At 50.6% G+C, this 13,867-nt stretch overlaps 1 long non-coding RNA gene across 2 annotated transcripts; it reads left to right on the forward strand.

The window, feature by feature from the left end:
- The first annotated feature begins 2,568 nt into the window (after positions 1-2,568).
- On the forward strand, positions 2,569-13,598 carry LOC135402149 (uncharacterized). 2 transcript variants are annotated; one of them, XR_010425038.1, is made up of 4 exons: positions 2,573-3,556; positions 10,203-10,393; positions 11,643-11,805; positions 12,603-13,598. It is a non-coding gene; the product is annotated as an uncharacterized LOC135402149 (long non-coding RNA). The 2 variants fall into 2 exon arrangements; XR_010425037.1 differs by having other exon boundaries at positions 2,569-3,556; positions 11,643-13,598.
- The last annotated feature ends 269 nt before the right edge of the window (positions 13,599-13,867 follow it).

The raw sequence follows: 13,867 nt of genomic DNA on the forward strand, positions 1-13,867 counted from the left end.
GCACTCTGCCAGAGCCTGCAATTAAGCCTCTCTCAAGCCTTTTTAAATGACACCAGGGCACAGCTCCAGCAAGAGGTCTCTCCCTTTCACTACCCTAATTTATGCTTGCTGTTGATCACTTAATATTCCCCATTCCAGCGTTTTGCTCAGCAGAAGGGAGGTCAACGAGGAGGAGCAGAGTTCTTGGCTTGCACATCTGCTGTGCCAGGCTCTTCGGGAAGTGTCTGACACTTGTGGATCTTCACAGTGCCTGGAGAAGAGTGTCAGCACTTCAGCTGTGGAGTGGGTCAGTGTTTGTCGTGTGCCTGTGGGCAGAGCCTCTTATTCATGGGAGGATGTGGACACCAAGTGACAGAGAGTGGCACAGACCTCACCTGTGACTGCCTTTCAGATGGATGGTGTCTGGTTTCTTCCCAGGCTGCAGGACTGGTGGGCTGCAGGACAGGCTTCACAGGGAGGTGGGGGGGATTTGGGGGTTTGGTTGTGTTTAGTTTGGGGTTTTTTTTATTTATTTTAAGAGTCTAGTCAGCAGGAAAAAGAGCCAGAAACACATCTCGGCAGAGAAAAGCCTCCAACTCCCGTATCCAATTGGAGCTGCAGAAAGAATGGAGGTTGGCAGAACATAATTATCTAAACTGGAGTTCAGCCAGGACCCTGGGGCTCAACCCTCCTCCCATTCCTGTGGAAGTGCCACTGGATATTTGATAGCTATATTGGGTCCAACCACTGGGTTTTATGGATCCCCTGAAAGGCTGGAGTTGCTGGAGCAGCAAACCCCCTTGGCTCCCGTGTAATGGCACCTCTGGATTTCCAAGCCACAGCTTGTGCACCTGAATTTCCTCTGGAAATGGGGAATATTAAGTGATGGACAGCAAGCGTAAATTAGGGTGGTGAAAGGGAGAGACCTCTCGCTGGAGTCATTTAAATCCCCGTCCAGGTGCTGCCAGCTGAGCCCCTGCTTCTTCCCACGTGGAATCTGGCAGGATCACAGCCCTGGGGCTGCGCAGGCTCTGCTCAGATCTGTCTTTTTAGCTGCTGTGGTGGGTGACCACATTTCTGCTCCACGTTTCCCCGTGCCCTCCCACGTGCAGCCGAACACCCCCGGAGCCTGCAGCACGGAGGGAATGCGAGATATGCAAGTTACTCCACGCCTGAGGATTTTGCTGGTGCAGTTCCCCAAATCCCCACTCTTTTGGCCTCATCCAGGCGTGTCAGCACAGCGTGGCAAGGTTGGGAAGCTCGTGTTTGCCAGGGCATGAAGAAGAGTCCTGGATTCACTCCTGCCAGCGTGTAACAAGCCCTGCCTTGTTCCAGCCTGGTGTGATCAGCAGGATGGGGCTCTCTGGCTGCCCTGGAATCTCGTGGGAGGGGTGTCCTGCCCTGGAATCGTGTGGGAGGGATGTCCTGGCGGGCTCTGCCCAGCTGCTGTCAGCAAATCCCTTCCTGCAGAGGGCTGGTCAGATGTCTGTGTGTCACTGCTTTGTCCCAGTGACCAGAACATGCCAGAAAAGTTCTTTCTACTGATTCTTTGGTATAAATATTTCATGTGACCCAGGAAAGCAGCGGTGGGGGCTGGTCCATGTACCCTGAGCAGGGGCCACGTGAATGGAAGGGCTGTATTAATTATTATGAAACAGCTCCGAGAAACAAATGCAGGTTGCCATGGAAGCACCAGCAGCGACAATGTCACCTCATTTTTAAGATGCTTTCAATGTTCCAAACACAATTTCCCTTCTTTTTCAAAACAGACAGTGGGAAAATATCCCAGTGGAGGGGAGATGGGGCCGTGTTTATGGGCTGTGCTGAACTTGATGCCCCCTTATTACAGCTGAGAGCCCAACTTCGTGCCTGAGCCCTGGAGAAAGGGCACGGGGGGCTGCAGGTGGAGAAGCTAATCCAGGAGGCAAAGGAAAGCACAGGCTGGAGATCAGGGAATAGGCTGTTCCTTCCCCATCCAGAGATGGAAGGGCTGGGGATCCACAGGGCAGCGAGCCTGGTGACCCCTGGTCCTTGGGAGGTTTGGGGTGTACCAGGAGAAGAGTTAAACATTGAAGAGGGGACACAGGAAGCTGCCTCTGAGGATTTGACTGGAATAAATCGAGCTCTTACGTGAGAGAGGAAATGGGCAAGCAGCAATGTTGAGAATTGGTAATGCTGATTTAATGAATGCAAAAATTTAAATTGTTGGAGAGCAGAGAAAAACGACAATAATAAATGCCTGGAAGCTGAGTTCTCCCTGCCCCTTTCAATCATCTATGCAAAGCAAAAGGTGACCTTCTAACCCACTTCATTTTAATGAACCTTTTGTTGCCTGACTTGAAAAACTTGTAATTTTAGAGCATGTAGCCAGTAAATCTAAAGGAATAATCAGCTGTAGCCACATGTTGACTTGTCTGCCCTCAGATATCCCATCTGCAGGCTACAGGCACAAAGGGGATTGTGTCCCTGTGGTTTTCACCCAAACCTGGAGAGGGGCTACTCCAACATCCATGAGTGGCAGGAGGTGATGGTTTCACGTGGTCACATCCTGCAGAGGTTCATCCTCACACCCCCTCAGCTGCAGGGAGATTTAAAAGCTCCCACCATCCCTTCACAAGCAATTTTACTGCTTTGGCAGCTGGGCTTGGAGGCTCTGGGGTGAAAACCTCTCTTCCACAGTGATGAAGGTGGCAACCTCCTAATCCTAGAGAGCAAATGTCGGGAAAGGGAGGGGAAAAATCCCAAAGGGCACACAGATGGTCAAAAACTGATGGAGAGCACAACTGCCTGGCAGTGAGCCTGTGTGTGTTAATCTGAAAACAATTGTCCTACAGATGCACAGTTCTTCTGATAAACCAAGTTCCAGCAGCTAATGACAAGCTGGGAGCTGTTTAACCACAGAGCAGACAAAACAGATTTTTCCACTACGGCTTCTGATGGAATTTTTTAAAAATAATGAGTTGAGGTCTGTGTTTGTTTGGTTCGGTTTGGGGTGGGTTTTTTTGTCTTTTTTAAAAAAAGCCTCCTTTCATTTGCATTTAAAAACTGGTTTTGTGTGTCCTACCCCTTCCATCTCCGACCTTCCTGTGCAGCAGCTGCCGAGAAGTCCAGCTCCGTGTCCGGATGCTGTTCAAGTTTGCTGTGCCAGCAGTGAGCAGTTTTTAACAGCCTGGGTAGTCAATGCTTTTTCTGTCTGGTCCTCTGTTGCTGGCAGTGCCCGTGGTGCTGTAATCAAGCCTGTTCACAGAGCCAGGCTGGGCTGGGTGCAGGGATGGATGATCCACATGGGAAGCAGCTCCAGCCCTGAGCTGCCGACTGACCCAGCCCTCCAAAGTGCTGTGGCCTGAGAGAAAATGTCATGGGAGTCTGTACCTTGAACTCTTGCCACCCTTAATTAACCACATAAGGTCTCTCTTACACAGTGCTCTTCATCAGCTCATTTGTCTTGTTCTCTTCGTTTGGCAGATGGAGAAGGTAAAACTCAGAGGACCATCATTTCTCATCCCTGGAGCCCATCTGCACAAGCCAAAATAAACCAAATTTCCCCCAAATGCCAGGCCAGCGCACTAACCACAAGGTAACACTGCATCCATCCTGTTCTCCCTATAACATTTGATAAAATTAGCCTCATTTCTCCCTTTGATTCTTCTTGAATGGTGGAGTGCTACGCTCAGCTGATTCCCAAATGATTCCCCAACCCACCTCAAAACTTTGTGCCTCTTGCTCTGTGAAAGAGCACAACACTTGGGGTAAATGAGCAGCACAGCACCAGCAGAGCCACAGTGGCTGGGTTGGATGCTCCTGTGCCAGGAATGGGATGGGCAACTGGGGCTGTCATGGTTTGTGCCAGTGGCGAGAGCATCTTTGAGAGAGAAGGTCTGTCCTGGCCATGACAATGCTCTAAATCCCTCCTTGCTCATACCAGACACAGCCAGAGCATGGATTTCTCATGCTGGGATGATGCTGGGCTGGAGGAGAATCCCAATATCCCTTCTCATGCTCCCCACAGCAGCTGAGGATGTTTCTCCAAGCCCAGCAGGCTCTGCCCACCTGGAAGTTGCACGGGAGAGCCAGGACATGATGCAATAGCAGCTCAGGTTTCTCACCACAATCCCTCTTCAGCAAGTGGAGAAAAGGAACAATGACAAAAAGATGCCCTTAAGGGTATTTGCTTCCCAAAGGAATGCACTTAAGGGCTCTGGGAAGCTCAGGATGTTATTAAAGGATATAGGGTGGGGGGGGAGCACTTGTCAGCCCTAAGTGAATTTGATAAAAAAGATGTTTTATGCAACAGGCTGTATTTAAATCTAAAGGACAATTTAAGCTGCTTTGTGGGTAATAGCATCTCTTTGATTGAGAAGCCGTGTTTTAAATATGGAATTAGTGAAAGGGAGCGTGTTGGTGACCCTGTTTCCAGGGAAGGCACTGTTATGCATGTTGCAGTGAGCAATGGGACTTGAGGCACAGTGGAGAGACTTTAACCCTTCAGTGGTTTTTCTCAGATTAAGGACAAGCTCCTCAGCTCTTTTCCATCCCGTCAGAGGTCTGGGTTTGGTCCCTGACCCCAGTGTGGTGGCTGTGCTCAGTCGGGAGCACCAGACTGGAAAGGAGAAGTGCAAATGCAGGTTTAAAAGGGCTGACAGCAGAGAAACATCCCCGTCAGCCTGGATCCCAAAGCTCTCCTGGTTAATTGCCTTCTGCCTGTGCACCATCAGCCTCTGTTTGAGACAACCATCACATTCGTTCCCGTTCCAGCTCCGAGCTGTCATCCAGCCTCACAGCTCCCTGCCACACTCCACCCCGATCCTGGCTCCTTTTCAGGGCTCCCTTGATGCGGTTTGGCATCTCTCTGGGTGAGAAGTGCTGCTGCTGCCACCTTCCCCTGTCAATATCCCGTTCTTGCAGTGCCCTTCTGCCTTGGCACTCAATGCCAACAACTCAGTAATTAGTATCATGTTATAATTGAATTGTCAAAAGGAGCTTGGATCAGAGCTGAGTGCGTTGTCAGGGTTATTGTTGCCTCCTTTGGTCTTTCCTCATCTTTTTAATGTCTTTTCTTCAGCACTTCATCATTTATTAGTCATGATCACATGTAAGGATTAGATGGGAGTGTTTTGGGGCAGGCTCTGTGCCTCCTGCAGCACACCTGCAGCACTGCAGGCAGCTACAGACCCAATCCAGGGCTGCTGCCTGGTCCCTTCCCCATCCCCTGCAGCCTCCCTCTTCCTTCAATTTTATTGTGTTAAATTCCCAAAGCGACTGAGGGGGATGTTTCCAGAGGAGCATCAAGTGGCAGCAGATGTGCAGGGGTTTGTCCTGCCCAGCCAGGTAGAACCAGCTGCTACAAACACAGCTGGGAAGTACTGGGAAGCACCTGAAGTGCTGCTAAAAAGGGCTTGAACAAGCACTTGCTCCCTGCTGGTGCCTCTCCTGGGAGCTGTCCCTGTGCTGTGCCCAGTCCTGCTCACCCTGGGCTGGGCTGCATGTCCTGGTCCTACTTTCAGCTCTGCCCCTCAGGGGAGGAATGGGTGGTGAACACCTCTACACCTCTGCCAGGAGAACTCTTGGCTCCTCCAGGCAGCACAGAAGTGCTGATGGAGCAGGGGGAGAGCTCAGAGCCCGGCACAGCCCCTCGCTGCAGTCAAACACAGAACAACCTCTCTGCCACAGTCAAACACAGAACAACTTCTCTGCCACTGCAGCTCCCTCACAGCCCTGAATTTTGGGGTTCCCTTTGGCAGCAGCATCAGAGGATTTGCAGATGAAAAACTGCACGGCCCAGGAGTGGGGCTGGAGTGGGAAGAAACCCCCAACCATGGATCTGCCACAGAACTCCCCTGGTCCCGCTGCCACTTCCCACAAGATTAGTGCAGAGAGCACGAAGAAAATGCCTTGGCAGGAATAAACATGGTTTTCCATCCAGCTGGGAACCCCAGCAGCCTCTGTTGATGCTCCTGCTCGTAGCCAAGCCACGAGCTTTCAAAGCCCCACGGGGACCCATCACACAATTGCATTCCCAAATAAAGGCAGTTCTTACACAGCAGTTTTCAGGGCTGAGAGACGAAGCAAAGCCACTTGTTGTCTCCTTTGCAGGTGTTTTGACCTCTTTTTCCTGAGACTATTTTTTGCAGCAGTACTTCCATTCTCCTCTCCCTTCATCTCCACTCTGGGATTCTCCAAAACTCCCCAGGGAGACAGTGCTGCCCTTCAGCAGCAGGACTGCAGGGTGGGGAGGAGAAGAAGCTGCATCAGGACCCACAAGCTGGAGAGATTTGGGCATTCAGCTGCAAAGATGGCTTGGGGACGGCTGCTTTGCACCTCAGCAAAGTTTCCCACCAAAGCTGGGCTCTCCTGAAGGGATTAGTCTGACTTCCTAGAGGATTTACCTGCTGACTGAGGGTGGGTCTGTGGAAAGCAGCCGGGAAGGCAGAAAGGCCCAAGGGCAAGTGATGTGATCCAGGAGGTCTGTGCTGGTGGCTGGCAGGCCAGGACAAGTCCCCTCAGTGCTCCTGTCTGCACAGGCAGCTGCTCAGTGCCCCAGGGAAGCTGTGAGGAAGGGGATACAGTCACTCCCAAAGTGGGAGGAGAGGCTGGAGAAGCAGAGCTCCAAGAGGCTGCCTGTAGGCTGGTCCTCAGCAGTGACCCCAGGGCTGTCATACAGGGAGGTCTGCACAGCCCCTTCCCTGATTGCTGAGAACCTGAAGTTCTTCTTGCAGCTGGAGATTCACCCATGTGAATCACAGAACCATGGAATGGGTTGGGTTGGGTTGGGAGGGACCTTAAATCCCATCCTGTTCCATCCCCTGCCATGGGCAGGGACACCTTCCGCTAAACCAGGTTGCTCCAAGCCACATCCAGCCTGGTCTTGAACACTTCCAGGGATGGGGCAGCCAAGCTTCTCTGGGCAAACCTGTGCCAGGGCCTCCCCACCCTCATAGTAAAGAATATGTGAGGCAGCTCTTCACTTTCAAGCACAAGAGGTAATTTGCTGGTCTGTGGATCCTGCACCACCCACCCCCACTCAGCTGTCCAAGCCCCTACAACCCTCTCAGCTGCTGGATTTCTTTCCTCATTAAAATTAAACCACCCAGACCTTCCTGTTCTTGGATTCACCGAGTCACCCGTCCCTGCACTGCCATTCACCCAGCAAGGATTTGCTCAGGAGCTTGATGGCAGGAAGAGTGAGCTGCTAAATGTCTGGAGGGCAAGAGAGTGCTGAGAATAATCAATATTTGATGATCCCTTCCCAGGCAGGCCGGGGAGGGGAGCGGTTACAGCCCGGAGGGAGAAGCACTGCCTGACCTGCAGCCCCTGGCAAAGGGAAATGCCACCTCTGGAAACAACCAAACACTGTGGGATGTTGGCAAAAGGGAGTCAAGCACTCCTGTCACCTGCTGAGCAGCTCAGGCTTCCTCCAGAACGCTGATTGAAGAGTGAAGGTGTTCTCCCCTGGACAGCAGGACTTGCTTTGATTTCCATGCAGCACCAGCCAAAGGAGCTCCCTCCTCCTGGATGGAAAACCCCCCCAGACCCCCATCCCCAGGGTCAGCAGGGAACTGGAGATCTCCCAGTGTGGCTGCATGACTTTGGGGGTTTCTCCACTGTCTGGGGGCACCAGGGTGTGACTTGTGCTCAGCACCTTGGCCACTGTAGCTGTGGGGTGAACACTCCTGTCCTGCTCCAGCCGAGGGGCTGGTTCCCAGCAGCACCTCAGGTAGTCAAATATTTTGGGACTGACGGGTGGCCAGTGACCACCTGCAACCCAGAGCTGGTGGCCAGAGAGAGAGGGCAGAGCCAGTTCTCTCCTCTCCAGCTGGAGCCTCTTGGCTGCACACACAGCTGAGGACCTGCCACCAGCACCCTGCCAAGTGCATTCCCTGCACATCCCACCACATCCCAATTCCCACGTGAGTAATAGAAACCTCTTGTTGCCATGGGACTGACATCTCCTTCCCTCTCCCTTGGCTCTCACCTTTTGTTTGTTTGTTTTCCAGGTATCTACTCCTTGTTCTTTTATTTTCCTGCTCAGAAAAGCTGGAACTGGGGAGGAGGGTGGGAAGGGGGAGCTGGAGCTTGTAAGAGGAAATAATGGACTTTAGTAAACATGCAGGCAGCTTTTGCATATGGTACAGCAGAAATAATCTGCTTTTGGTGGATCAGGAACACACAGTCGGGCCGAGACTGCCGGAGGGGCTCCCCAGAAGAGAGGCAGCAGAAGGGAACTGGGGTTTTTTTGGGTGGGGGGACAGGGCCAGAGGGTGCACATCAGTCCATCCCTGTTCTCTCGTGCTCTGCTGCATCCCTGAACATCCCAGTCGGGCAGCCTGAGCCAGCATTGGGCACAAGCCAGTCCCAGCTCAACCCCCAGCTCTGTTGTTGGGGTGGTCACGCACTTGTCGTGTGAGATTATTGTTGTCTGTCCTGGAAACAGCACCAGAAATAGCAGCAGGGCTTAGCACAGGCAGCCACTGCCCCAAACTGCTCCCCACGTGGGAGATCCTCCCTTCCCCACAAGAAGGGACATCCCAAGGAGAGGCAATCCCTGGATAACTGGGCCTGGGGTCTCCAGGACCTGTCCCAGGGTGGCAAATCCCCCAGGGCTGCAGGGACCAGGCTCAGCCCTGGGATGGGACTCACACAGGGTGGCTGCTGCCTTAGTGTGGTGGCAGAGCTGAAAGCAGCAGAGGGAACCAGTCTGGCTTCCTTTGGGGTTAGTAAAGCTCCTGTTGATCCCAGTGCTAGAGGAAAAGGCCTCGAGTATCCAGCTGGATCATTGTGAAGGCAGAGCAGGGACCTCTCCCTGTGCCAAAGATGCTCACGACAAACTCAATCCCTGCCCTGGGCAGATGGTTATTGTAACATCTCTCTTTGCTCAAGGACAGTTCTCTTCCTCCTTTTAAGTTATTAACATGGAATTATCAATGCCCATAATCTGGTTTGTTGTTAGCTCCTAGCAGGGCTCACAGCACATGGATTTCCAAAGGATTCAGTACAAACAGGAGCAGATTGATGTCCAGGACTGAGGCAGAGGATGAATCAGCACTATCTGAGGCACAGATACAAGGATGATGGGGGTACCAGCAGCACTTGGAGGAGCAGTTCAGGGGCATGGGTGGGTGTGTAGCTCTGACACACAGTCAGGAGACCAGCAGCTGCAGGAAAAGGAGGATGGATTCAGGACAAACTGATTGATTATCTGACACACCTGGCCTGGAACAACCTGAAACCCAGTGTGCAGCCAGATCAGTGAATAAAAGGTCAGGGGAGGAGACTGGGATTGCCACTCTGAAATCCTGAACAGCAGAAGCCACAGGACTTAATTCTCCCTTTCAGCAAGACATCCAGGCTCAGCTTAAATATTTCCACTGCTGGGGGATCCAACCTAGTTCTTGATAAATTGCTCCAATGGCCAATTACCCTCATTCCTGAAAACCTCAGTCTATTCTGAGGTGAATTTATCCAGCTTCATCTTTCAGGAACTGGATGTGATCTTTGTCTCCCAGGTTGCAGAGCCTCTTTTGGTCAAGCTGCTGCTCCTGTGACGCTGTGCTTTGGGTATGGAGTGGGTGGATTTGTTGTTGGGGAAGTCCATGGAGCTGCCTCCCATCATCAGCTCTGCTTGAGGGTGAGGCTCATTATCTCCCCTCAGTGCTGCACCCTCACACAGCCACCTCAAACTGCTTCAAAACGAGAAAATTATTTTGCTTTGCAGTAGTGGGAGGAAAAAAAAAAAAGAGAAGCCACCAAAGGCCAAGACTTCCAGAAAAGGATTCAGTGAGTAATTTTTAGAGTGGTCAGTGCCTGCCCTGCCCTCTGTGGTCAGCTGAGACCTGAGCACTCAGCCCTGGGAGGGCTCCTGAGCCACGTGAGCAGATTCCAGGATTACTATTAAAAGCTCAAAACCCCAGAGTCAGCTCCTCCCCCGAGTCTAAAGATTAAAAAAAAAAAAAAAAAAAAAGTCAAATTTCTCTACTTGCTGTCTGGGTTTTTGAACTTCTGCTCTTCATATTTTCAACCACAAAAATCCAGAAACCTCATGTTTTAATGGAAAGGGAGACTTGTAATCTGATAACATAACCCCAGGGGCTGTGTGTAAAAACTACAGGGCTTGCATGAACAGGCCATTCCAACAGCTTAAAGCACATCCAGAGCAAAACCAGGAATAAAATGTGACCCCTGTTCTCTGGATGTGCTCAGCATGAAATGTTTACTTCCTATTTTAGCTTGCTGGCATCCTTCACTTGCCACAGCCCTGCCTGCCTCTTCTTCGTGGGAAGGATGCTGTGTTGGGAAAGAAATCCCCAAGGAAGTTCTTTGCCTGGATGGTTGGTTGAACCTCCCCAGCGTGGCAGAGACGCCCCAGCTACAAGGAACCACCTCAGCACACAAAGGAAACAACAATCTGGGCTGGAGGGTAAGGAGATTATAAGGATTAAACACGATGGAGAGAGATGTTTACAATTATTATTAGCTTCAAAATCTGCCCAACCAGAACAGCAGGGCACTGCCCATCTGTTGTTTTACGTCTGCACGGCCCCGATGGTTTTGTTCCTGTCTGCACCTTAAATTCGATATTCTGGTACAACCTGAATGTAAAGCAACACCAGCCACAGCAAAATCTGACCCTGGTGATGCAGTGCCGGAGGGTTTGGAGCTGCCTGGGTGGAAACAGCTGGGGAAGAAGGGCCCTGCAAAACAAACCAACAAAAAAAGAAAGCTTGCAAAGAGAGAAACAGCATCACAAATGCAGTAATGTAACAGGAGAGAGGGGCCAGCACTGCTGGGCAGGGACAACAGGCAACCCAGAGAGTTTTCTCGAGGAAAAAATTGGAAAATGGTTAGAATTAAGAACACATTAAATTGAGCTGAGTGGTGATATTACACAGGGAGGTCATGGCTTTTCACACAGGTCGAATTAACTCCCTTGGCATCTGTGTTATAAATTCCCTCATCCACATCTGCTCTCTTCTGACAGGGAAATGTTGCTCAGGGCTGCCACAGCAGCCAAGGATGTGAGAGGAGAGGGATGGAGAATCTGCCAGGAGCTTCCTTTAGGGGATGGGAAGAGGATGAAACCTTTTTCAAAGGAAATACATGAAAATCAAGAGATGGATTTTGCAGGCTCTTTCCAAAAAAAAAAAAAAAAAATTCTCACCTCAGCAGTGGGACTGTTTTTAAGGGGAAAAATTGCTTCTGAAAGGGAAGGATGCTGGGCCCAGTGCAGTCTCAGGGGGTTGTTTGGATGGGGGGTGTGTGAGCAGGGGGGTTACGTGTCTAAACCACTCCTGAGACACAAATTCACTGTTTTTCATCTCACAATATCCAACTCTTTCAAAACACATTGACACTTGGGGGGATTAGAGCATGAGCAGCCCAAAATCCCAGCAGTCCAGGATGTCCCTGCAAATGTCCTCCACCCTTTGGGTTGAACAGGGGGAGAAATTTCAGCTGGAAAGGAGGGGGGACTGTCAGTGCAGAGATGAATTTTTGTGGATGCTTCTTTTTTTTTTTTTTCCCAAGCAGAACATTTCAAAAGAGTTGTCTCGAAACAGAACGTTTTGTTTTGTTTTGCTCCTGGTGAATAATTTAAAAGGTTTAAAAAGCTGAAACAGCCCTAAGAAAAGACCGTTCTGAAATGACTGTTGTCTTTTTCTCTCTCCCAGAAGTCACTGAAAACCTGAGTGAACCTCGAGTGCATCGGGAAATGGGTCTGATGCTTTGGCTCAGTCTGACCTGGAAACCTGCTCCTGGTGTGTCATAACCACAGGCTTGACAAGTGGAAGCAAAATGAGCAGTTCAAGTGACAAGAGCAAGATCACCTTGCAGGTGAGGGGCAGAGATGGAAATATATCCCTGTCTTCTGTCCTGCCTCTCTGCTGAGCCCTTTCTCTCTTTAATCACATCATCACAAAGGTTGTCTCCGTGGCAAGGCCAGAATCAGCCTCGCTGCTGATTGCAGGGAGATGTCACCAGCTCCCAGGACCAGGAGACGCTTTCAGCAGCTGTAAATCAGCACAACAACACTTTCCCTTCCCCAGAACTCTGCTGATTTATGTTGGCCTCGCAGAGGTCCCTGGTAGACATGTGCTGGTGGATTAAAATCAGCCTGTCGGGTGTCCCTGTCCTGCTGATGGATGTGACACCCCGAGGCAGGGACGTGTCATCTGCAGCAGCTCAGGAGCTGCAGCACGAGGGGCTGGGGTGGGTTTGGTGAGTGGCAGTGCTGGCACAGGGACACGTTTGGGTCCCCTGGCAGCTCCAGGTGCCCAATTTTAACCTGTCACCACGTGCTGGTGAGAACCCAAGTCATGCTGGGCAGCCTTTAACCTCTCAAAACTCTGGTGGGCTGAAGAAACTGGTGCTGGGAGACCACCCTGGGATGCTCTTCCCAGTGCAGGCAGGAGCACTGGGAGTGCTGGGCTTTTCCTCTGGCAGAGGAATACATGGAGTTGAACTGGAATCCCAGCACACAGAAGCCATGGGTCCATCAGGGAATGAGAAGGAAATGCCCTCTCAGGGGGAGAAGGCAGCGTGGTTTGGATTTGATCGTGGGCACAAACTGAGGGATCTGTTCTCCAGGAATGTGTCTCATGCACTGCCCCTTCTTCCCTCTTCCTCTGCAGACCCTGACCCACTCGTCTGTGAAGAGGTTGAGGTGTTGGATCAGGGCCTTGAGAACAGCAGTCTTAGGGATCAGGTTGTCAGCACATGGATGGAAGATCCTGGGAACAGGATGTCAGATTTAAATGAATTGAATTCCAGAGTCTCTGTGGAAGCAAGTGACCTTTCCTGCTCAGGGCACAGAGAGGTGCTGTGAGTGACACAGAAGCCGAGGAAGGTTTAGGAAGGAGCATTTATTGAAGCTGCAAGGGGCAGCCTGATACTGCAAAGGATGTTTATTTTCCCAGATCAAGTTGAAAGCTCACAGCAACTTCCCGCAGTTTATGGAATTAAATACTTGGACCGGGCTCAGAAACACCAGACTGAGAAGAAACATTCAGCAGAGGTCAGCCCCAACTATTTACAAGGGGCATACACGTGACACAGTAAAACTTGCACTGAAATAAACCCCCCAGCCCCTCTCCCACAAGGTCCCATTTTGATGCTGAACTGCTTTGAAATTGTTCTGCCGAAAACTTTCTCGACACCAATGTGCTCCAGCAAAAAGTTTCCATCAGGCTGAAACTGCATTTCCCTTTGGAAACCTCTTTGGTTCAAGTATTTCCTCGTCTCTGCTGATGCTTCCTGGGTTCGTGCCCTGCTCCAGGATTGTTCTCTCTGTGACCAGCATGTGACAAGGCTTAAATAAGGAATGATTTGTGACGTGCCTTGATACCCTCTGATAAAAGATGCCCAGAGCACTGAGCGTTACAGGACTGTGATTTCTCTCCCCGTTTCTTCAGAATGCATTAAATGTGTGGGTGCTCCAGTTATTTCCTCTAACAGTTGATATTTTAACCTGCTGTATTTTTATCTTGGCTGCATTATATAACAAGTTATGCTGGTGTCAATCTGGAAGCTCCAGCACCATCAGTAAAGCTAATCCAGTTTAACACAAGCCTTAGAGGAGGGTTGAATTCCTCGTGATAAAAAGCAGAATTAACCCAAATAAATGACTAAACTCCTCAAAGAGTACCCTTCGGTTTTCCAATTAATTGGAAAATTAATTCCAATCAAGACAAGGTAACTTTCACTCTCAGCTACATCCTTGGTGTATGCCAGGAGAGTTTGTACCCTGTGGTTTAGCTTTGGAGCTGGTGAAGCCACTGGAGAAGTCGCACGAGGATTAACTCTTCCTCTCCATCTTTTTGGTGAATAATAAATTCACCACGAAACACAACACTTCCTGGGGCACTAAACTATTCATGAATTAGCTGCTCATTTGGCA

Source organism: Pseudopipra pipra, chromosome 24, assembly GCF_036250125.1.
Source record: "Pseudopipra pipra isolate bDixPip1 chromosome 24, bDixPip1.hap1, whole genome shotgun sequence".
Taxonomy (NCBI): domain Eukaryota; kingdom Metazoa; phylum Chordata; class Aves; order Passeriformes; family Pipridae; genus Pseudopipra; species Pseudopipra pipra.